Source organism: Talpa occidentalis, unplaced genomic scaffold (genome assembly GCF_014898055.3).
Source record: "Talpa occidentalis isolate TD23 unplaced genomic scaffold, MPIMG_talOcc4v2.1 talOcc4.18, whole genome shotgun sequence".
In the NCBI taxonomy this organism is placed as follows: domain Eukaryota; kingdom Metazoa; phylum Chordata; class Mammalia; order Eulipotyphla; family Talpidae; genus Talpa; species Talpa occidentalis.
Window position 1 is genome coordinate 3,017,580 of NW_023601851.1, and position 25,954 is coordinate 3,043,533.

Consider the following 25,954-nt stretch of genomic DNA (forward strand, 5'->3'; position numbering starts at 1 on the left):
TTGAGCACTGGGTTGCAAAGCTGCCGCAGCCTCAGCAGCACCGGTTCGATCCTCAGCCTCCAGATGAGTGTCCCACATGGCTCGCAGACTTCTCCTGCTGCCCGCTGCTCCCCTCAGCAGTGTGCTTCTTCACTCTGTTCTGTTCTCTGCTCACCCTCCCATGCTTCTGACTTTACCCAGTGCTTGTGTAAATACATAAATAAATATTAAAAAAAATGGGTATGTAGGACCTCCCTGGTGGCGTAAAGGCATAGGCACCGAGCTGTGAGGCAACCTGCAGCCTCTGCAGCATGAGTTCGATCCCCGGCAGGCCAGGGAGCAAAACACATGGCGAGGCAGATCTCTCCTGTCTCACCTGCTGCGACCCTCAGCAGTGTATTTCAGTCAGGCTGCCTGTTCTGTTTTCCACTCTGACTTTTTCGAATATTCTCACAATTTGCATTTCTGGCCTGTAATCCAGCTCTATAAATAAATAAATCTTAAAAAAAAGATGGGCATGTAGGGGAAGAGACCACCAGCATGCGGAGACTTGGTGTTCTTCAGGGATAATGTCCAACAATCCATCCCCAGCATTACTATGCTTGTGAAGTCTGTTGTGACTGTGCTGACCTTGGTCTGGACACCACACCCTAGTGTCTCAGTGGAGCCCCTGCCAAAGATATGCCCACCAGTATCAGTGGCACAGTGCCCAGTTATAGGATAAATGATTTTCAGCCTTTTCAGCCCTCCTGCCATTAGGATTGCATGCCTGATGGCAGCCCCTAAATTTTGTTATATTGTTATAACAATATAACTTCTGTGGGCCAAGGCTTCATTATTTTATGCTGACCAACTGAAGTGAAGAAAGAGCTCCAGAGAACCCAGGAGGAGTTCAGATTTGCTGGGTGCTTGGAGGCTGATCTTCCTACCCCAAACACCCCTCCCTGCCATGTAACTGGTTGGTGCACTACCTGTAAAAGCTCAATAAATGGCTGAGAGAGTAACTGAGGGCTGCAGGATTCTCCTTTACCCATCTGGTCTGCTCAGATCATAGACAACCAGCTCTGTGCCTTCCTGGCACTACACTAACCCATAAATCAAATTAGGAAACAAAAAAGAGGGAGAAGGAAAAATACAAATAACCAAACAAGCCTCTCCATGGGCAAACACCACAAAAAGAAAATCAGCCCCAGAACTCAAGAACAATAACATAGAAGAAAGTCTCTGACTGCCAGATAGAGAATTCAGAATCACTGTGATTACAAAAAATAAAGATGATGAAAGGAAAAGAATGATTTAAGATATATAATTATAAACCGAAAAATGAAACTGAGTCTTTAAAGAAGGAAAAGCAAGATATTAGTAAGATTAATGGAGCCACGAAAGAACTCTGGGAAAAGTAATGAAAACAGAATGGGTGGAATGGATGAATGAAAAGGAAAGAGGACTACAAAGGAAAAAGGAAAAGAAAGAGATGTAGATACACTTTGAGAAAAATCTGAGGCAATGAGGAAAGGCCACGTAAGAGTCATAGGAATCCCAGAAGGTGGGGAGAGAGACAAGTGAACTGAGAAACTATTCAAGGAGATTATTAAAGAGAACATCACAAGCATGAAGAAGGAGAAGACAATAGACACCAGTAACAGGCTGGATTAAGATATAAAATCCATGTCCTTTGGGTAAATACCTAGGAGTGGAATTGCTGAATCATATGGAAGTTGTGTACAGCTCTAGCTTCTTTATGATCCAGCAATTACATTCCTAGGTATTTACCTAAGACTGCTGCTATAAATATAGGAGTACAAGTGCTCTTTGGAATTAATGTTTCTGTGTCCTTTGGGTAAATACCTAGGAGTGGAATTGCTGGATCATATGGAAGCTAGAACTGTACACAGATTCCATATGATCCAGCAATTCCACTCGTAGGTATTTACACAAAGGACACAGAAACATTAATCCCAAAGAGCACTTACACTCCTATGTTTATAGCAGCAGTATTTTCAATAGCTAAGCTTTGGAAACCCAAATAACCAAACATATATGACTGGATAGAAGATGTGGTACATATACACAACTGAATATTACTCAGCAATCAAAACAGATAAACACATGTAATTTGCAGCAACATGGATGGAGCTGGAAGGGATCATGCTCAGCGAAATAAGCCAGAAAGAAAAAGAAAAATACCAGATGGTCTCACTTATAGCAGGAATCTAGAAAACCTAAAAAAGGGACCAGTAAAAATAATAAATATAAGAAAGAAAATATCAAAACCAACAAACAACTATGAAGCAGAGACATGTTATGGTTGGGGGTAGGGAAAGGAGGAATTGTGGTCAAAATAAGGGGGTTGCAATTGTATGGGGAATATAAAAATAAAATTAAAGAAAAGAAATAAAATATAAAATCCATGGCCTCCGTTGTGGCACAAGGGGATAAGATACATCCTATAAGGCTATCCTCAGCCACTGAGGCACAAGTTCAATCCCCTCACAGGGATCTACATTCATGGTGCAGCAGACCTCTCCTGACTTACCGCTGTTCCCCTCAGCAATGCATTTCAGTCAATGCACATAGTCTGTTCCAATGCTGTCTCTGGTGAATCCAATCACCACACCCCTGCCACAACTCTGGGCTGTACTACAGTTCTTGTATGCATAAATAAATTAATATTTTTTTAAAAATCCCAGGGTCCTCCTCTAGTGGCACAGGCGGTTGAGTGTTGCACTCTGAAGCTGTCCGCAGCCTCTGCAGGGCGGATTCAAGCCAAGCTGGCTGGCGAGAATCCCATATGGCATAATCCAACCTCTCCTGTCATACCCACTTCTCCACTCAGCAGCATATTTCGTCAGTCTGCCTGTTCTGTTCCCCGCTCTGTCTCTGGTGAATCCACTTACCCTCCTGCGCATCTGGCCTATACCCGGTTCTTGTATAAATAAATAAATAAATAAATAAATCTTTAAAAAATAAAAACAAATTAAAGAAATCCCAGCTTCTGCTGTCTCCAGCAAACACATTTAACTACAACAGATAAACACAGAATGAAAGTAAAAGGTTGGAAATCAACCAAGTGTACCAAAAGAGAAGGCACAGGCAGGGATACTCATAACAGATAAAATAAAATTGAAACTGAAAGAGATAGAAAGAGAAATAGATGGTCATATGTTATGAGTCAGGGCACCATAAATCAGAGAGATATAACTATCATCAGCTTACACTCACCAAAGGGAGGAGGTCCCAATATATCAGAAAATTATTGTCATCTCTGAAAAGAGAGATAAAATACATATGTAGTAAGAGACTTCAAAATTTCAATCTCACCAATGGACTGATCAACATGAAAAAAAAAAATGCATAAGGACATTAGAGCCCCAAATAAAGAACTAGACCTCATTTAGTTAACAGAGCTCTATGGGAAACTGCACTCTCCAAAAATATGTGTGCACATTATTCTCAAGTGTGCATGGGTCTTTCTCCAGGATTGATCAAATATTGCATCACAAGACAAATATCCACAGATATGTTAGGATGAAAATCATACCAACTATCTCCTCTGATAATAAAGGCATTGCACATGAAATAAACCATGAAAAGAAAGGAAGGAACCCTTTCACTCATGGAGTTTGAAACCCACACTACTAGAAGAAAGTCGGATTAAAGAGGAGATTGAAGAAGGCATGAAAACATATGTTGAGATGAACGACGATGAGGACAAAACATTTCAGAATATACAGGGTCAAGTTAATCAATAATCAGAGCAAAGTATATAGCTATACAGTCTCTCATCAGGCCTCCCTCATGAATAACTATGAGAAAGAAAATATCAAAATCAACAAACAGCTATGAACCAGAGACACTCTATGGGGAGTTGGGGGCCAGGGAGGGGAGAGATTGAGATCAAAATAAGGGGGTTGCAATTGTATCGGGAATATAAATATAAAATTTAAATGAAAAAATGAAAAAAAAAACAAATGATATAATCAAAAACCAATAAATAAATAAATAAATAAATAAATATACAAATAAATAAATGAATATTGTGGCTTGGTATTATCTTGAAGTTTGGAAGTGTGATACCTCCTTTCTCCTTTGTTTTCATCAGCAAGGCTTTGGCTATTCATGGATGTTTGTGGTTCCATATGGATTTCATCAGTATTTGTTCTATTTCTTTCAAGAATGTCATTATGATTTTTGCTGGAATAGCAATGAATCTGTATATTGCTTTTAGTAGAATGGCCATTTTAATAATGTTAATTCTTCCAAATTTATAATTTTATGCAAACAGATTTAATAACATAGAAGAGATGGACAAATTGCTAGAGGGTTGTAATCAGCCAAAACTAGGTAAAGAAAATCAGTCACTAACAGGGAAATTGAAACAGTAATAAAAACCCTCCCGCAAAACAAATCTCAGAACCAGATGACTTCACAACTGAATTTTGTCAAACGTTCAGGAATGATCTAGTATATATCCTACAAAATTATTTCAAATATTGAGATAGAAATGATGATATCAAATATGTTTTATGTAACCAAAATTACACTGATACCTAAATGAACAAAGACAACCCAAAAACAGAAAACTCTGGGCTAACCTTCCTAAAGAAAACAGATGCAAAATTTCTTGAGGAAATCATGCTAACAAGACCTCCCCGGTGTCACAGTGGTTGAGCACTGGGCGGAGAAGCTGTCTGCGGCCTCCAAGCACCAGTTTGATCCCTAGCTGGCCCCCAAGGGTCCCACATGGTGCAGCAGACCTCCCCTGCCATGCCCGCTGCTCCTCTCAACAGCGTATTTCATCAGTCTGTCTGTTCTGCTCCCCGCTTTGGCTGGTGAATTCTCTAACCCTCCCGTACCTCTGACTGTACCCAGTGCTCATATAAACAAATAAATGAATCTTTAAACAAACAAAAAAAGAAATCATGCTAACAGAACCCAACAAACCATCGAAAGAATAATATTCCATAAGTGAGTGGTGATGTAATCCAGTGGAACAACAATGGTTCAACATCCAAAAATCAATTAATGTAATCCAAAACATCAACAAAAAATAAATATAAAAAAACAACCATATAATTATATCAATAGCTACTTAGAAATCATTTCACAAAATTCAACCTCTGATTTTGAGGAAGACACTTGAAAATCTTGGGATAGAAGGAACAAAACTTAATATGATGACAGCCATCTATGACAAATCCTCAGCCAATATTATTCTCAATAGTGAAATGCTGAAACCTTCCTTTAAGATCAGGAACAAGGAAGGATGTCCACTCTGGCTACCAGTTTTCACTATGAGACTGAAAGCCCTAGACAGAGCAATAAGACAAGAGAAAGACATACAAGGAATCCAAATAAGGAAAGAAGTAGTAAAACTATCACTATTTGCAGATAGTATGATAACATGCATAAAGAGCCCTAAAAATTCCAAGTAAAAAGTAATCAAAACAAACAACAATTTAGTAAATACTAAGAAACAAAATCAACACAGAAAACACAGTAGCCTTTCTAGATACAATGATAGCCCTCAAAGAAATAGAACAAATATTGATGAAATTCATATGGAGCCACACAAAAACTTGAATAGTCAAAATAGTCTTTTTAGTCTGCCCTAACTGAAAAGAACTAGGATGAAAGTATCACAAAATAAAGTCCACTACATATTTCCAACTCTTCCACAAAACCATAATGACTAAAATGTATGGGGCTGGATCAAAAACAGAAACATAGACCAATGGAATCAAATATAAAATCCAGGGGTAAATCCATATATATGAACAACTAATCTTTGACAAAGGATCAAAGATTTATAATGGAACAAGGACAATTTATTCAATAAATGGTGCTGGCAAAATTGGACAGCCACATGCCAAAGAACAAAATTAGAATACTACCTCACACCATACACAAAAATCAACTCAAAATGGATAGAGAATATTGACCACATGAACGGAAACCACAAAATATATAGTTGAAAATGTAGGTAAAACAACACTGCATGACATTCATCTCTGTAACATCTTGAAAGACTTATACCCCAAAGCAAAGAAAGTGAAGGAAAAGACGAACAGACAGGTTTACATGGAGCTGAAAATCTTGTGTATACCAAAGGAAACATTAATCAACACAAGGAGAAGCACTGCAGATTCATAGAAAATATTTTACTCCACACAGCTGAGAACAGAGTGATCACAAAGCTCTACAAAGAACTCACAGGATTCAACCACAACAAAGTAAATAGTCCAGTGAAAGGAAAAAAGGGATGGGGGCCAGAAGAGGTAAAACACTTCTCCAAAGAGGAAATGCAAATGGCCAACAGAATATATATTAAAAAAATATTCAACATCACTTATAATATGGAAATGCAACTCAAAAGCGCAATGAGATATCACCCTACACCAGTGAGAATGACACACATTAAAAAATACACATCAGTAAATGTTGGCAAGGATGTGGAAGAAGAAAAGGCACATCCTACACTGCTGGTGGGAATCCAAACTGATCCAACTACTATGGAAAGGTGTGTGGAGGTTCCTCAAACTAATAATCATTGAGCTACCGTAAGGGACTACTACTACTACTACTACTACTACTATACACACACACACACACATATATATATATATATATACACACACACACACACATATATATATATATATATACACACACACACACACATATATATATATACACACACATATATATATATATACATATATATACATATATATATATATATATATAAATATATATATATAAAATCATGTTCAACAATCTGGAAGGCATGGACAAATTCTTAGAACTATAGAATCACATAATGTGAAACAAAGAAAAAATATAAACCTCAATAAACCGATTGCAAGGAGCAAAATTCAAACAGTACTCAAAACCATCCACAAAAAACAAACCCAGGACCAGATGGATTCACAAATGAGTCCAACCAAACAGCCTCTTTAAAAATAAAATGAAATAAAATAAATAAAATAATCTGTTTTTTTTTTTTTTTGGTTTTCCACCACTTTCAACATATTGACTTCTTGATCTGTCAATTAATAACTTGCCAATTAATGTTGTCAATTAATGTTGCCTGAGAGTTTTCTAGTTTTCAGCAATATTGTGAGTGTCATACAGGTTGCTATTTTTAAATATTTTCCAGGTACATAAAAGTTCACTTTTGCTGGGCCTCCCTGTTGGCACAAAGAGTTAAGAAGCAACCTATAAAGCTATCCACAGCCAGTGCAGCACACGTTCTATCCCCAACCAGGGAGCTACCCCCATGGTGCAATAGTCTCTCCTATCTCACCAGCTGCTCTGCTCAGGCATGTATTTCAGTCATTCTGCCTGTTCTTTCCCCACACAGTCTCTGGTGGATCTTCTCACTCCTACCACAACATCTCTGGGCTGTACCCCAGTTTCTGTATGCATAAATAAATAAATATTAAAAAAGTTCATTTTTGTTTTCCACAGGTCACACCTCATTTTATTTGTTTAAATTTCTCGTTTTCCAATAAAGTTCAGGATAACGAGAAATGAATCACCTAGAAGACCCATTTCCATCATTTTGTTAGGGGGAAAATGATGTCCTGAAGCTAATTCCATAGAGGCTTAGTGGACTCCGCCCCCACTCCAGAACAAAGCCAAAAGACACTGGGAACTACAGATCCCATCACCACCAAAGGGAAGGTTGCTGAAACCTGAGGGTGGGGGTAACCAGCCAGGTTTGGTATAGAACCAGACACATGGGCTTTGGGGGTTCCCCCTTTTTGGCTCCCTGCCAGCTTGCAGCATGTGGCCAGCTCTGAGAGTGCCTTTGGGTTTCCAGGTCAGTGGATTGCGTAGGACGCATTAAAATAATTTATTTCCCTATTTTCTCCCTGAGTTGTACATTTCCTCAATTCCTTTTCCCTTGTCAATAAACATTTTATTAACCTTCTGTGTGTGCCTGTAGTGGAGTATTAATAAGTCCCTTTTTAAGAGCACAGGTGAGGACCCACAGCCAGGCAACCCGTTTTATACCAGGGCTGCTCCATAACAGTTTGGTGCCCAACGTGGTTTCCAAGCTACACCAGTGGCTGACCAGCCCAAAGTAACATTCCTTGTGTTGGTCACCATAAAGCACACTAGGTCTGCAGGACTCACAGTGAAAATCTTTGTTTTATGTCTTGAAAAGTCTGTTTTTTTTTTGTCTGTGCATACAGTTCTTGTGGGTGTGGTTTTGACCCACACATGGACTCAACCATGAGCTTAGGTGGTTTTATCCCTAAGTTGACTTCTTTCAGTTTTTTTCTGGCTTGAATTTAAGTAGCCTTTTTCCGTTAAATATTACCACCAGTTTTATAAGTGTAAATAATTGGATTAAACCTAGTGTATGGCACATAATTTTAATTCTGCATATGTATGTGTGTGGTTTACAAGCTGTTCCTTTACAGTCTGTGCTTCTGTTTTTGTTTCCCCCCCCCCTCTGGTAATATGCATAGGTGCCATCTGCTACATTATTGTTTTAAGAGAAGTAGATGTTCTACTTCACATACTGAGAATGTGCTGCAACAAATTTAAGCTCTTAACTTAGCTATGCAACAACAAAATGAGGCTTTTGATTTAACTATTAAGCGTGTGAGGAATGAAAATCATAATGTTTTTGAGTCAGCTTTTAAAAGTATGCATGACCAGATACAGGCCGCCCTCCATAAATTGGATAGGGGATATGGCAGAGGCTTGGCTGATGGCACAGAGAAGATATAAACTTTCCCATGAGGACTGCAGGAGGATGGAGTTAGAAGAGGAGGAGAATCATTTCCTAAATACCTTAAACACATCAGTACTAAGGCCTTCTCCACCTGAGGAGGCCCCTCCTGAGGCCCCTCCCACACAGACTCCTGAGGCATCAGGACAAATGGGTTTGCCACATGATCAGGCCCCTCCCGAGGTCCATCCCTCGCAGACTCCTGTGGTTTCACAGCCTCCAATGCCCTCCAGGGAGGAAACAAAAATGGCATCTCCTCCCCACACTAGAAGTGGCACCCATTTTGGCAAGAAGGATCACCCTGAGGCAGGACGGTTTCCTCTTCACCAGTTGCCAATGGGTGGCTTGAATGAACAGGGGCGACCTGCTGGGTACTTTTTTTTTTAATATATATATATATATTTTTTAATAGAGGCATGATTTATTTATTTATTTATTTATTTATTTATTTATTTATTTATTTATTTATTTGATTGTTTTTTGTTTATACATGCACTGGGTACAGTCAGAAGCGCGGGAGGGTGAGAGAATTTGCCAGAGCGGGGAGCAGAGCAGGCAGAAAGACCAAAGCACACTGCTGAGGGATCAGCGGGTGGCAGGAGAGGTCTGCGCGCCATGTGGGACCCACCTCAAGTGGCCGGGGAGCAGCAGGGGATTGAACAGGCGCCGCAGAGGTCGCTGGAAGCTTCTCAACCCAGCGCTCAACTTCTGCGCCACCAGGGAGGCCCCTGCTGGGTACTTTTGGTCGCACCATCCTTTTAATACTGGGGACCTCCTAAATTGGAGGAACTCTGTTCCCCCATACCGGCAGGCTCCTAAGAGGATGGCAAACTTGTTTGCCTCCATCTTCGTCTCCCACCGCCCTAACTGGGAAGATATACAGTCAATGTTACATACTTTACTAGGTCTAGATGAGCAGTGGATGGTATTCAGGAAAGCTAGGGAGGAGGCTGACCATCCCCGCCAACAGGACAGCCAATCCCCAGAGCCAGAGATTGCTGTCCCAGAGGTAGATCCTGGATGGGACCCCGAAAATGGAGGAATGGCGATGTTGGACCTGTATAAAAAATGTTTATTGGTAGGACTGGAGCAGGGAATCCCCAAACAAAAAAAAAATAACATAATATTAGAACTTGCACAAGGGGCTAATGAGGATCCATCAGAGTTCCTTGAGAGGATTATTCAGACGTATGCAAACCACGCGGATATGAATCCAGATGCCCCAGAAAATCCTCATTTGATCACTATGACATTCATCACATATATTGCTCCAGACATAAGGAAAAAGTTAACAAAGGTAGACAGCATCACAGAGATGAGTCCGTCCCAGGTAGTAGACTTAGCGTTTAAGATTTATAATAATAGAGAGGACAGAAGAGAAGACAGGAGACTGAAACCTGTGACTGTTTTCATACAAAGAGAGCACAAGACAGGGTTTCAGGGAAACACTAATGGACAGAGACAGTGTGCTTTCTCTAGGGACGAGGGACATTGGAAGCACAGTTGTCCTAGGTTACAGGGGAGTGGTAGACACAATAATTACAGAAGGCAGGATAGAAGACTGAGAACACCATGACAGGATGATTCATGTAGGGGTTACAGGAGGGAATATAGAGTACACAGAACCAGGAACCAGGAAGGGGAGAGGAAGGAAGACAAATGTTAGCACAGAGTAGAGGCTCAGATGATGATAGGGAATAAAGACAGAGAAGGAATCGAGAGCCCAGCACAGAGGACAGGAGACAAGTGATAGCACAGAGTAGAGCCTCAGGTGAAAATAGGAGGGAATATAGACAGAGTAGAAGGAATCTGGAGCCAAGTGTGGAGGAAAGGAGACAAATGACAGTTCATGGAGAAGGTTCAGATGAAGAATAGGGGTGCCCAGGGGCTCCACTAGATCTTAAGCCCATTAAAATAACCCCCTCGGAGCCCCGGGTAACCCTCACTGTGGGGGATTGTCAGATTGATTTCTTGGTGGACACTGGAGCGACATACTCAGTTTTGAATAAGAAATTAACTAAAATGAGCAAAGAGACTGCAGCAGTCACTGGGATTACGGGGAGGCCATGACAGAAACTCTTCTTACAACCTTTGGAGTGCAGGCTGGGCACCACACAGCTCCAGCACATCTTCCTGTACATGGAAGAGTGTCCAATCCCTCTACTTGGCTGTGACCTTTTAAGTAAGCTCAATGCAAATTATATTCTCACCCAAAAATCAGAGGCTTCATCTACAGGTGCCTCCAGAGCGTGATCTGTGGTTCCAGATGTTACTTACTCAAGATGCTCCACCAAAAGGTGAAATTTTGCCTCCAGAAATTGTTGAAAGAGTAAGTAAATGGGTATGGGCTGATGGTACCCCAGGATGTGCAAAAAAATGCAGAGCCTGTACAGATAGAAGTGATAGAGGGGAGAAAACCCCGAGGAGGAAACAATATCCTTAAAGGAGGAGGCCTTAAGGGGAATTGAGCCGGTATTGAAAAGGTTCCTTCAATCTGGATTCATTCAGCCCTGTCATTCACCATACAACACTCCAATTCTGCCAGTGAGGAAACCCCATTCAAGCGAGTACCATTTTGTCCAAGATTTAAGGACTATTAATGATATTGTTCAGGATTTACATCCCACTGTGCCTAATCCGTACACCCTATTAACTGCCATACCTGGTGACTTTGGGTGGTTTTCGGTATTAGACCTGAAGGATGCCTTTTTCTGTATCCCGAAAGATGTCCAGAATCAACTGCTTTTTGCCTTTGAGTGGCAGGACCCTAAGTCCAAGAGCACTCTCCAGTGTTGCTGGACTGTGCTTCCACAGGAGTTTAAGATTCCCCAACTATTTTTTGGGGAAATACTGGCCAGGGATCTCAGGAAGTTTCAATTAAACCAGGGTGTCTTACTGCAATATGTAGATGATTCATTGATTGCAAGTCCAGACTGCGAATCTTGTCTGGAAAATACTCTAGTGGTACTGAACAACTTGGCAGAATGTGCCTACAAGGTGTCACCTAACGAGTCACATATATGCAAACAAACTGTGACATATTTGGGGTTTGAAATTATGAAAGGCAGACAGAGCCTGATGACTGTCCGGAGCCGCCTGGAGCATGCGGCATGTTGCACATGTATGCGATAAGTTAGGTTTCGATTTACCGTTTCACCTTCCAAGAAACCACTGCGTTTTCCTGTAAATCACGTGAGACTGGGAGGTTCGATGGGAGGAGCTATGAGGGTATAAGAAGGGAACCACGGGAGAGAGTAGAGAGACTGCGTAGAGGATGAGGAGAGGATAAGGAGAATAGACTTCGAGAAGGAGACTGCAGAATGGATACTGCGTAGAGACTTCGAGAGAGAGACTTCGAGAGAGGATACTGAGAGAGGTTACTGCGAGAGGAGCAGGGAGAAGGCCAGGGTAGGTAGAAAGACAGGGAAAAGAAAAACATGTAAAAGTAAGAGAAGGTAAAGGAAAAATAAAGAAGCAACCGCTAGCGGCAAGTAGTCTCAAGCCCCTCATTTCAATCCTCAGCCCTTCTCTTTTCGTGCCTCTGAATCCCGTGGGTCGGGACAGGTGGTGCCATCGTGGGGCGTGAAAAAGAATGAAGGAACCGCTGAAGGACCAACTGTGGTGAGCCGGCAAGTAAAGTAAAGTAAGGTAAGGTAGCGGGAATCATGGGCAATTCAATGTCCAAGGGGCAGTTAGTTATTACCCTGGAAGCTCTCCTAAAATAGCTTGGGGTTTCTCTTAGTAGAAAAATTCTTAAAGGATTTGTAGAGACCCTTAGTATCACTATTAAATGGTTTCTGGAGCAGGATCAGGTCAATAGTGACAATTGGAATAAGGTGGAAGGAGATATTGTCTTGCATCAGCAATTATATGTCCTTGAGTCTCTTCCTGGCACTACTTTGACAGTCTGGGGAGTGGTCGGAGATGCTCTTAATGCCGGTGGCACTACTGCCTCTCAGTTAGCCACTGAGGCCGTCAGGAGAGCGAGACAAATGGAGGAAGAAGATAGAAGTTCCATTGTGAGTTCTACATCGGTAAGTCCCCCTTCCTCTACTCAAAAAATACCAACAGCCCCTCCCCTAGATTATTCTACCGATGAGTCGGGAGGAGGGGAGGAACAGGATGAGGAAGACCTCGGTTGTTATAAGCCAGGGAAGCGTAAATTGAGATGGAAAACACCTGGGGAGCCACCTCCTGAGGCAGGTAGAACACTCAACAGGGTTGATCTTCCGTTAATGGAAAGACTGTGCTCTATGATGGAAAGAGTCCTGGCTTCCAAGGCCCCTAATTATGCTTACCCAGTCTTGGAAGGGACAGATCCTCAAGGGGCACATACTAGAGTACATGTCTCCACAGCTTTTAAAGATTTGAAGGCTTTAAAGGAGGTGGTTACTCAGTATGGCCTCCAGAGCAATTTTACGCACCCCTTATTGGATAGCTGGATCGGCATGAATCCGACTCCTAATGATTGGAAGGCGTTGGTCAGAGCCGTTACTTCCCCAGGGGATTATTTGGTATGGAATTGTGTATTTTTAGAGAACCACACTCATACTGCTAAACTCAATGCTGATGCAGGATTTCCGGTTAGAAATAAGGACATGTTAGCAGGAGAAGGGCAATACGGTAGTAATGACCAACAAAAGGATTATGACCCGGCTGTATTTGCCCAAGTTGCAGCAGCTGGACGTAGCCTGGACGGCAATAGGAGATAGAGGAGGAGCTGACATTCAATTAACAAAGGTCCTTCAAGGGCCGAAAGAACCATATGTGGAGTTCCTAGCAAGATTGATGACAGCAGCTGGCTGAATTCTATGTAACACTGATGCCTCCCTACCGATAGTTAAACAGCTTGCATTTGAAAATGCTAATAAGTGGCATCAGGAAGCTATTAGACCATGGAAAGCTAGGGCTGGTTTGGATGATTATGTGAGACTTTGTAAGGATATTTGTGAAGCTCAAGTTACAGGTGTGGTGATTGCTCAGGCCTTACGTGGTCCAGTAACTGGACCACAAAACCATGCCTGTTTCGCTTGTGGTCAGCAAGGGCATATAAAGGCCTCCTGCCCATCTTTGGGGTGGAGTGGGGGCGCTATGGCACCGCAAACTGCTAACCCTCAAAAGAAACCAGGAGTTTGTCCATGGTGCCAAAAGGGTAGTCATTGGGCAAACAAGTGTAGGTCTAAGACAGATTATCAGGGAAATCCACTGACCCCCTGTATGGGAGGGCAGCCGGGAAACTCGTGGGGGAGGGCACAGCCCCGGTGACCCTCTCAGCCAGTTACAGGGGCAGTTCAGAGCAATCCCCAAATAAGGCAAAGTTTTTCTCTGACCTCTTCCACACCTCCCCAGGAAGCGGCAGATTCAATTTGAGTGTCTCTGCATATACTGTTCTTACTGCTAGCATGGGAGTGCAATGTTTACCTACGGGCCAGTATGGTCCTCTCCCCGATGGAATTGTGGGGCTAATAATTGACCACAGCTCCAGTTCCCTTAAAGACCTTCAGGTCATCCCAGGCCTCGTTGATACTGATTACACTGGAGAAATTAAGATTCTTGCATCTCTTGCTCATGGAGTTATCTCTATATCCCCTGGTGACAGAATAGCTCAAATTATACCATTACCAAGATTAGCCAGTGATGGAAAAGTCCACCGTGTAATTCGCGGTGCTGAAGGTTTTGGCTCTTCAGGCAACCCTCTTGTGAATTTGGCTCTGACATTAGATAAGAGGCCTCACATTGAATTGATAATTAATGGCAGAACATTTAAGGACCTTTTGGATACTGGGGCAGACACTTCCATTATATCCAAGGAGCATTGGCCTTCCAAGTGGCCCATGCCTACCGCTTACACCTCCTTGCAGGGTCTGGGAATATACCAAAATCCTTCTAGGAGTACTACTGTGCTCCGCTGGAGGGACAATGAGGGCCATAGTGGGCAATTTCAACCTTATGTCCTCCCTGGAATCCCCATGAACCTCTGGGGACAAGATGTTCTGGTGGAGATGGGGGCTTCATTAGTCACAGATAGTCTGGCTGGCCAAATGATGGTTAATCAGGGCTACGTGCCTGGACAAGGTTTGGGTAAACAACAGCAAGGGTCTCCCTCTTTTAATCTACAGGAAGTGACAAGGGAAGTGGGGGATAAATGAGTGCTTGGTTATGCTTTTTTCTAGGGGCCACTGTGATTTGGCCTCTGCCCACGCCCATTCCTATCACCTGGAAATCTGAAACGCCTGTGTGGGTACCACAGTGGCCCTTGCCAAAAGAGAAGTTAGAGGCTGCAAGAATGTTAGTAGAAGAACAGCTACAGGCTGGACACATAGTCCTTTCTACCTCCCCCTGGAATACTCCCATCTTTGCTATCAAAAAGAAGTCTGGATAATGGAGACTATTAGAGGACCTTAGGGCAGTGAATGTGACTATGGAGATTATGGGACCAGTGCAACCTGGCATTCCCTCTCCAAGTGCTATTCTGCTAGATCATTATATCTTGATCCTAGATCTTAAGGATTGTTAAGGATTGTTTTTTCACTATTCCAGTACATGATCAAGATTCCAAACACTTTGCTTTTTCTATTCTGGCCATTAATGCTGCTGCTCCGCATGATAGATATCAATGGGTGTGCCTTCACCCATTAGAGTTAGAGTCAAACATTTGCAAGTGCATGTATATCATTATATGGATGATTTGTTACTGGCAGCTCCCACATCTGACTGCTGTATGCCTGTTTCCAGGACCTGGAGAATCATTTACTGATGTCAGGTCTAAAGATTGCTCCTGAGAAGTTACAGATGGCTGAGCCTTTTCAGTATTTAGGATGCCATTTGAGTAAAGGCAGTTATGCTCCAGCAGTACCAAAATCGGCATAGCTCACCTTCACAACTTGCATGATTTCCAACGCCTATGTGGTGATCTAGCATGGATACTCTCTTTGCTCTCTATTACATAGGGAGAGCTGAAGCCTCTTTTTGACACGTTGAAAGGAGATGCAGACCCTGCTTCTCCTAGAGTCATTATGCAGGAAGCTCGTGAAGCGATAACTAGAGTCGAAAAGGCTCTAGCCCAGGTGACCTTAAATAGGTTGTCTGTCTCTAGCCCTTTTGATGTCTTGGTATTTTGTAGTAACCTTACTCCCACAGCACTTATATGGCAAGATGGTCCCATTTATTGGATCCATCTTAACATCTGTCCAAAACGAGTCTTAGAGCCTTATTTTCATTCAGTTGCCAGAATTGTACAAATGGCTCTAGACTCCAGCCTACATCTTTTGGGTACTCACCCGCAAACGGTGATTCTCCCCTATAACAAAGAACAAATTCAGAGGTTAATATGCCACGATGAAACATGGAGTATTCTATATTTTACCACTTCAGTGTTTTTTGATTCGCATTATCCCAGCAACTCTTTATGCAAATTTTTACAAAATCATCCAGTCTGTTTCCCCAGGAAACAGGTTACTGAACCTATGGTAGGGGCGCCAACAGTGTTTACAGATGGCTCCAGTAATGGTACAGCCTCTTTTGTCTCTGAAGGGGATTGGAAGGTGGTATAGGTGTCAGTGGTTCAGCCCAAGTCATTGAGGCGACCACTGTCCTCTTGGCTCTCGAGAGCCACTCACAAGAACTTATCAATTTGTACTCTGAAAGCAAATATCTGGTACTTGCTTCAAATGTTTTGGAAACTGTTGCTCATATTTCTGTTTATAGCTCCATCGCACCCCTCCTTCATCAGTTGCAAACACTGATTCGTAAGAGAACTCATCACCCTTTTGTAGGTCATATCAGAGGTCATCTCCCAATGCCAGGACCTTTAGCGGCTTACTAGGGGACATCTAATTTGTCCAGCACTTCAGAGTGCTATGGAAAAACATGCAGTCTTGCACATGAAAGCCACATCACTTAAGGGTCGTTACGGGTTGACTTGTTGTCAAGCTCATGACATTGTTTGTGCCTGTCACAAGTGTGCACCTTTTGCTCCAGCTGCTGTGCCGCCCCCAGGAGTTAACCCCCGGGGCATCCTCCCTAACCAATTTGGCAAACCGATGTGACTCATGTACCCTCTTTTGGATGACAGAGCCTGGCCCATGTCTCCATCGACATTTTCTGGTTTTCTTTTCACCCCCCCCCATATTGTGGTGAAAAGACTTCTTATGTCTGCTCACATTTGCTACAGGTGTTTGCGGTAATGGGCCGCCCACGTGTCATTAAAACAGACAATGGTCCTGGTTATACCAGTAAGGCTTTTGCCTCCTTTTGTGTGGTCCATCGCATTGTGCACAAAACGGGAATTCCATACAACCCGCAGGGACAGGGTATAGTTCAATGTGCCCATGGTTCTCTGAAAACTATGCTTTTAAAACAAACGGGGGGAGAACACTCCCCCAGGGACCGTTTGACTACAGCTCTCTTTACCCTTAATTTTTTGACCCTAGCTACCCAGGGGTGGTCAGCTGCTGATCGGCACTGGTCACCAGACCCTCGACAGGTCACGATGTTGCAAGCAAGATGGAAGGACCAGGTCAATAACGAGTGGCAACCACCCGCACCAGTATTAATACAGCTGCCCAGCAGCATTTGTCTTTTCCCACAGGATGTGGAAGTGCCCCGATGGGTTCCTGCTCGATTGATTAGGTTTGTCAATACACCTGACCCTGCTAACCGTGATGACACAAGTGTCCCAGATGTCAGTACAATGGGCGATTGTGCATCAGCTGCCAATGTTGCTTCTGCCTTACCAACACCGCAAGATATGAATGGACATTTATGAAATGGACTTTTTATGCTTAGTCAGCAGTTAGCTCATGGAAGAAGAGATAGACACACTTTTGTTAACTGCTCACATGCCTTGCAACCCTCCGTACAGTTTTATTTGTGTTACCCCTGTTACTAGTGATGGTGCCATTGCCTTGTTTAGAGGACTCCTCTCACAGTTGCAAGCTTGGGGCAGGGTGATAGCCTTAGCTATTTGCTGTTTGTGCCTTCAGTGTATGGTTTCTCCATCAGCTACAGAAGCAAAACAAAGAATGTGCTATTGTGGTCAGCCAAGTACTTGGCACCAAGGTACTTGATCAGGACTCCCCAGTGGCATCCAGATAGGTCAACTTAGCCCTAGAGAACCTGTGAGCCAAAGACAGGTAAGAGTGTAACCTGTCCAGACCAACCTAAGACAGCGGTCCGGACCAGGTGTGCCGGATTAGCAATGACGGGTAAGGCTGGTTATGGGATATGCCAACCTAAGACAGGCCGGGTGTCTCATTTAAAAGAAAAAAAGGGGAGATGTCCGGAGCTGCATGGAGCATGTGCTGTGTTGCGCATGCTCATAAGTTAGGTTTCGATTCCTGTTTCACCTTCTGAGGAACCACTGCATTTCTGGTAAATCACGTGGGACTGGGAGGTACGATGGGAGGAGCTATGAGGGTATAAGAAGGGAACCAAGGGAGAGAGTAGAGAGACTGCGTAGAGGATAAGGAGAAGAGACTGCGTAGAGGATAAGGAGAGGAGACTGCATAGAGGATAAGGAGAAGAGACTTCGAGAAGGAGACTGCAGAAAGGATACTGTGTAGAGACTTCTAGAGAGAGACTTCGAGAGAGGATACTGAGAGAGGTTACTGCAAGAGGAGCAGGGAGAAGGCCAGGGAAAGTAAAAAGACAGGAAAAAGAAAAACATGTAAAAGTAAGAGAAGGTAAAGGAAAAATAAAGAAGCAACCACTAGCGGCAAGTCGTGTCAAGCCCCTCATTTCAATCCTCAGTCCTTCTCTATTCGTGCCTCCGAATCCCACAGGTTGGGACAGATGACAGAAAGAAAACAGGTAATTTCAGCCCTTAGAGTTCCCAACAACCGGCAACAGTTGCACAGATTTTTGGGTATGACTGGGTTTTGTAGGATTTGGATTCCTAATTTTGGACTAATAGCAAAACCCTTGTATGATGCTCTCAAAGGCCTGGACTCTGAACCTTTGTCTTGGACTCCAGAATGTCAAAAGGCCTTTGATGAAATAAAAGTAAAGTTGATCTCTGCACCAGCATTAGGGCTTCCAGATCTTAGGAAGCCATTCACACGTAATGTACATGAGAGACAGGGGGTTGGCCTAGGAGTGCTGATCCAATTGTTGGGGCCAGAAATGCAGCCCGTTGCATATCTGTCCAAACAATTGGACCACACCACCAAGGGATGGCCTCCATGTTTGTGTGCTGTGGCTGCCACTTGTGACCTCCTACATGAGGCAGAGAAGTTTACATTGGGTCAGCCCATCACTGTGTGTGTGCCACATCAGGTCTTAACATTGCTAGAGCAGAAGAGTGGACTTTAGTTGACTGCTGGGCGAAGGTGAAAATATCAAGCAGCTCTGTTGCCCAATCCTAATGTGAAACTGCATGTTTCTAATTCCCTGTATCCTGCCACACTGCTTCCAAGCAATGCAGACAGATCTGAGGATGATACTTTAATCCATTACTGTTTTGAAACCATAGACACAGTGTATGCCAGCTGACCAGATCTAACTGACCAGCCTCTGCTGCATCCAGAGTGGGAGCTATTTACGGATAGCAGCATTTTCATGGACCAAGGCCGTCGATGTGCGGGATATGCAGTGGTGACACTCCAAAACACCGTGGAAGCCAAGGCTCTTCTGGCAGGTACATCAGTGCAGAAAGCCAAATTAATAGCCCAGACCCGTGCCTTGGAACTCTCAAAAGGTAAGAGTCAATATATTTAGTGACCCAAAATACTCTTTTATGATTCTCCACATGCATGGGGCCATTTGGAAGGAGTGGGGACTTCTGACCGCTAGTAACAAGGATGTCAATCACCCATTGGAAATCCTGGCCTTGTTAAAGGCAGTAGCTCTACCATCAGCTGTTGCCATGATGCATTGCCCTGGCCACCAAAAGGGTGGGTCTGACATGGCAAAGTGCAACAGGGCAGCTGATCACGTGGCTAAGGCCACTGCCTGTTCTACCCTCCAGGGTGCGCTCATCCCTCTTGTGGGCCTGACTCAGTATGCTCCTGAATACACCAAGCGGGATGAGGAGAGAGCTCGTGCATGGGGATTTACCGAGTTTGACCCCAGCTCCACTTGGAGAGTAAACTCCCATGGTATGATACTCCTCCCGGAGGCCCTGGTATATCTGGTGCTAAAACATCTTCACGAAGTATCTCACTATGGGAGAGATGCCTTATTAGAAACAGTGCACCCATATTTGAAGGAACCACATTTGCATAAAATAGCACAACGGATCACCCAAGGTTATCAACTATGTGCCAGGAATAACCCCAAAATGGACTCCCACACTAAAGCCATTGGAGTTCAATATCAAGGCAAGTGCCCTTTTGAGGACTGGTAGGTGGACTTTACACAAATGCCTAGAACAACAGGCAACTTCAAATACCTATCGGTTTTTGTGGACACGTTCTCGGAATGGTGGAAGCATTTCCCACAAAGACGGAAAAAGCTTCCAATGTTGCAAAACAGCTGCTGAAGGAGATAATTCCTTGCTTTGGGTTGCCGGACTCTATCTAGAGTGATAATGGGCCGGCATGTGTCTCTGAAGTTACTCACGCAGTGAGCAGTGCGTTACAGATCAACTGGACATTGCATGTTGCATGGAGACTGCAGTCTTCTGGACAGAGAATATGAACCACACCTTAAAGAAAACCTTGGTAAAACTGTGCCAATAAACACAACTGCTTGGGACCAGTTACTATCCCTTGCCCTCCTCTGCATAAGAGCGGCACCTAGAAGTGGGCTACAATTAAGTGCTTTTGAGATTGTGTTTGGAAGACCCTTCCAGGTCTCAGTTCTGAAAGCCAGTCTGGAAATGGCACAAGATTGCCGAATCACACAATGTGTGAAACCCATCCAGGAGGTTCTGGCAGTAATTCACAACTTTGCAAACTCAAGGATCTCTATGCCTCCTGATCAACCATTGCATCCCTTCAGACCTGGGGATCAGGTCTTACTGAAGACCTGGCAGAGTGGGGATCCCCAAAACCAGCTCTCAGAAAAATGGACTGGTCCATATGATGTTTTGCTAAGCACACATACTTCTCTGAAACTTGCAGGCATAAAACCATGGGTACATCATTCCAGAGTTAAGAAAGCACCAGAAGGAGCTGACCCGGAGACGAAGTCCCACTGGTCTTGTGAACCCATTGAGGACTTGAGATATTTGTTTAAGAAACAGAAAAAACTTGAATGTTACTGACTTATTTTCCAGTTATTGCCGCAGGATACACAGGGACACATTTTTTTGCTGAAGAAACTCGAGAAAAAAAAAAACAACATGCTCTAACCGATCTTCTTCTTTTCAAAGTTTAGGAGGCATGAAATAACATGTAGGATCATGCATATGCTGGCATTATTTTTTTTTTTTTTTACATAGAAATGTTTTCACTCTTGATTTTGTTATTTTCTTTTATCTTTTTTTTTTTTTAACTTTGAGGTTATTTTTTTCTCTGTTTTTTTTTTTTTTTTTTTTTTTTTTTGTTACTTTGGCCTCTGAGTGAAACTGCAGTTGTATGAGATATCCCACGCATGATAATTTGGTAACTAAAGAGCTCTTTGTGTCTATATGTTGTATGTCTGTATGTCCTTTTCCTTGTGTCCTTGTCTTGGCCAAGACAAGGTATAAATTGGTTGACAAATTAGTACACATGGCACCCATAGACGTGGAAAAATAAAAGTCTCCAGTTATGAGAAAAACTAAAGGTTATGGTTTGATTGTCAACATTGTACTACTGAACTAAGCCGATACCTTCATAGAGATTGAATATTGTTGTTTCTGTCGTTTTTCTGATATTTATGACAAAAACATCCCAGAAATCTAAATTCAAGTGCAAATTTGGTAGCCTGTCATTTGGCAGATGCAAGGAAATTTTGTGGAACCTCAGTAGAGATCCTGGGACACTACACAAAGTTTCTCCCTTTCGTCCTGGGAAAGGCATTAAATGAATTTGTTCTATTTGGCTTTTACCTAATGAAGTAAAATGGAAGGGAAGCATTGTCACTTGGGAAAATGGTAAAACTTTGGCATGTACAGAAATGTTAACAGTGGTTTTCTAAAATGTGTATAAAAACCTCTCAGTACCTGAGATGTATGTAAATTGTCAATGGTGATTGTCACCTTGTAATATTGTATACTTCAATTGTTTAATATCTACAGAAATTGTTTCTGGATATATAGGGAGAAAAGGTCTCAACAGATTCCTATTGATGGAACTGTTGAGAGTAAAACTTTCCTACAAAGGACTGAGTAGACCTGGAAATATAACTGATATTTACTAAGTTTTTTTTTTCTTTTTTGACATAGTACTGGTATTTTTTTTTTTTGCATTTTGTTCTGAATCCACAAAGTTTTCTTGTTTTGGTGACCAGGATCTGCAGCAAGTTTGCAATTTTTCTTTCCAGCAAATCTAACCTGTGTTTGCATTTTCTCTCCCCTTGATACCAACACTGCATAAAAATAGTGGTAGTAATATTTTACTACTTACCTCAGAGTCTCTTTTTGCATAAATTCCATAGGGAATGTGTCTGCTTAAACAAAAAAAAATGGACATAGTTTATTTGTATGGCTTTGTGAGGAGTTCTTCCAGAAAGTTGAAAAAGAGCTGAACCAAGAAGAGGAGAACATGTTGCTTTGTTTGTAGGGTTCCAGAGACCTCCAAAGAGGGTGAGGAAGCTGCCTCCATGGGCAGGACAGGACAACTCAGCCAACAAAAAAATTCCTGGTAGCCTCGAGAAGAGGAAAGCCCAGATGGAGTCTGATGAGGTCAACTTTGCTCCTGAAGCCTACATGGACCAGATGCCAACAGTTCGCTCTGATCCTAATGGATTATTCCAACAAAGCCAGCAAATAAATTGATGTTTAGTTATTTTGCCCAGTGATTTTATGCAAAAATAGGTAAAAAGGTTTAAAAGTAGATTTAGTTTGCAAATGTTAATTATGCTGTTAAAAGTTTGGGATCAAGGTTGAGAAAATTTGTGTTGTACATAAGCTGAACCATTTTTAGATTTTTTTCCTTGTAATATTGTATACTTTGATGTATTTGCTGTCTTGTTTTGGCTAATGCCTCCAGATGTTTTGTTTTTTTGGCTTGGATTGATATACTGTTTTTCCAGGAATGGAGTACTTTTGCTTTCCACAATGGAAAATACCTGGAGGACTGGTTTTATTTCACACTGGAACCTGGTAAAAATATTCTTCTGAGACTACATCCCAACATCCATATATTTGATCTGAATCACCATGGAAATGGTGGCAAAAAGTGAAAGGGGGGATTGTTAAGGGGCAAAGGATGTCCTAAAGCTAAATCCATACAGGCTTTGTGGACTCCACCCCCACTCCAGACCAAAGTCAAAAGACACTGGGAACTACAGATCCCATCATCACCAAAGGGAAGGTTGCTGGAACCTGAGGGTGGGGGTAAGCAGCCAGGTTTGGTATAGAACCAGACACGTGGGCTTTGACGGATACCCCTTTTTGGCTCCCTGCCGGCTTGCAGCGTGCGACCAGCTCTGAGAGTGCCTTTGGGTTTCCAGGTCTGTGGATTGGGTAGGACACATTAAAAAATTTATTTCCCTATTTTCTCCTTGACTTGTACATTTCCTCAAATCTTTTTCCCTTGTAAATAATCCTTTTATTAACATTTTGTGTGTGCCTGTAGTGGAGTATTAATAAGTCCCTTTTTAAGAGCGCAGGTGAGGACCCACAGCCAGACAACACATTTTTTATCGGGCTTCTCCGTAACAGTTTCAGTGTGCTTTCTACTCTTTTCAGTCATATCTCACACAAGTAAAGGACCCCTTACATTTTTTATTGTGTTCTACAACCTGCACATTTGCATTAGAGAATAATTCACTTACACAGATGGATTTTCCTATAGTCCTGGTGGGGGCTTTTTTGCCTGTTACTCAAAACATAAATACATCAGAGAGGGACAATATAATTAAAGGGTTATTTCAAGACAACAAAAATGCCACAACAACACAGAGCCCACAGAACAAATGAAGAGAAGTAGGGGTTGTTCCGAAAGAGCAAGGAGACCTTGCAGCAATCTCTGTGCTCTTCCACCTGTGGGGACAAGGTGGAGGGGCAGGTGAGACCTCATCCTGGAGAACTACCCTTTCCTCACCCTTGCCAGGGATCAGTCCTTTCCCTGAACCTTCCCCAGCCCCACAGACTCCCTTGGCCTGGGCTCACCTTCAGGTTGATCATGTAGCCCAGCATGTCTTCATCTAGGTGACTCAGCCAGGCTGACATCTGGGGGTGGTTCAAAAACTGGCCTGGGTCAAGGAGCCTGCTGCCACTGAACAGGGCAAGGCTGGAGGCAGCCAGAGGCTGGTCTGAGAGAGCTCCATACCTCCTGGCCTGTGGGACCTGTCCTCCCAAGCCGGGAGGTCACCAGAGCCTCTCCTCTGAGGCAGCACCAGATGCATTGTGGCCAGCCCCACCCGGCTGATGTTGTGTATCCTGCAGCAACACACAAAGTCCCCGCTCCCTGGGAGATCCTCTTCCCACTCCCATTGTCTCCTTGAATGCTGAGGACCAGACACAAGCAGCCTCTGTGTGCATAGCTGGCTCCAAAGGTGTGGATCTGCCTGTGGCTTCATCCCCGGGCCCCTTGGTCACCGAATAAGGGCTTTGTGTGGAAAGCGCTCCTTCAGCTCATTCACCTGTTTTGTACCACTGAATGCCAGATTCCCCACTGATTCCCTCCGGCACCCGCCCCACCAATCCAAGTCTCAGCACCTCATGGAATCACCAGGGAGAAGACATCTGGGGGTGGTTGTTGTCCACCAATGCTTCTGGGCCAGCAAGTTATCAGTGTGCTCACTCCAGGCTCTTTGGTCTAGGAGGACCACTGTGAGGCCTGAGTGGTGTACACACCTGACATCTCCCCCGATAGCTGCCCCCTCATAATCCCTTCCCCGCAAAGTCCTAGCCACAACCCAGCCAAACTGTGGCCCCGCCAGGGGAAGCAGCAGCAAGGATATGACTTTGGCCCAGAAGCCATGGACTCCCTGAATTATGGTGTTTTGGTGATCGAGATGGGGCTGCACCACTGGCCCATGCTGAGCTTCAGGCTGCAATGGGCCCTGCTGGCTTGCCAGTTCATTGGCTCCAGCTTTAACTGATGGGCCTGCAGCACCTCCAAGAGGGATGGGGCAGTGTCTGCTGGTGCAGGCCCCCCGGGTGTTCCCATCACCAACCTTGGCCACTACCACCACCAAGTCTCTATTTTGTCCAATGCCTCCCAGAGTCACCTCTTCTTCAGCCACCACCGCCAAGGCATCGTCATTCACCAGAACCAACGTGTCTTCGAAATCTGCCTGCACACTCTGGCTAGGCCTCAGCTGCCTGCCACCCATCTGCCTGAAGAAGAGGGCCTGCTCCTGATCACCATCACCCAGGGGCTCTTAGCAAGGGGCCTCCCTGGGTAACACTGCCCAGGGTGTGCGCTGCCCCAGACAATTTCTGGCCGGTGCCTCCTTAGGGCCACTCACCAGGGCCAGGGCCACCTTGGAGGGATCCCCAGAGGCACCGCATGTCCTGGTCATTGCCTCACCTTCCATGCTATTGAGGGCCCTATGTGTGGGGAATCCCTACCATCAGGAGTAACACAATACGAGGAGGTGGAAGGTGTCAGAACTCAGGCTGGGGATTCCTGTGCAGGCCCAGCAAGAAGCAATCACTGCATTTAAGCAGGACTATTTCTGCAAGGCAGACCTCTGCAGTGGACAGAGTGTTGCATGCTCACAAGTTGGTCATGACACCAGATGGGACACTTGCCAGGCACACCCTTGCCGCTCAGAAACAATCAGGAGAGGCTAGTGGGTAGCAACTTGACTGGCCCACACTCAGTGCAGCACAGTGGCTGAACCCACTGCATCTCCCAATGCCTTCAGGCATGGGGGCAGAATCCATGAAGACCTCCAGCCTTGCACCACAAAGCACCAGACTCCAGGGCCAGCCTCTCATTGGGCCACTAGGGGAACCCAGCCCAAGGGTCACATATACCCCGCTTTACTGCTCCCTGTATCCCTTGGGATACCCCCACACAGCCAGAATACCTCAAGGGGAAGGGAGTCTGAGCTATGTGCAGGGGTGAGTAATGAGAGCCAGTTGCACTCCAGGCTGAGACCCAAAGGGGACGAGGGTCTCTGGCTGAGCGGGGGCCTGGATGTCCAAACAGACTTTGAGTGGAAGGCCACTGATGCAGGGGCTACGGG

At 43.9% G+C, this 25,954-nt stretch overlaps 1 pseudogene; it reads left to right on the forward strand.

The window, feature by feature from the left end:
• LOC119250818 (protein Shroom2-like) overlaps nt 1-24,859 on the forward strand; it is a 38,554-nt pseudogene extending 13,695 nt beyond the window's left edge.
• Nucleotides 24,860-25,954: the final 1,095 nt, after the last annotated feature.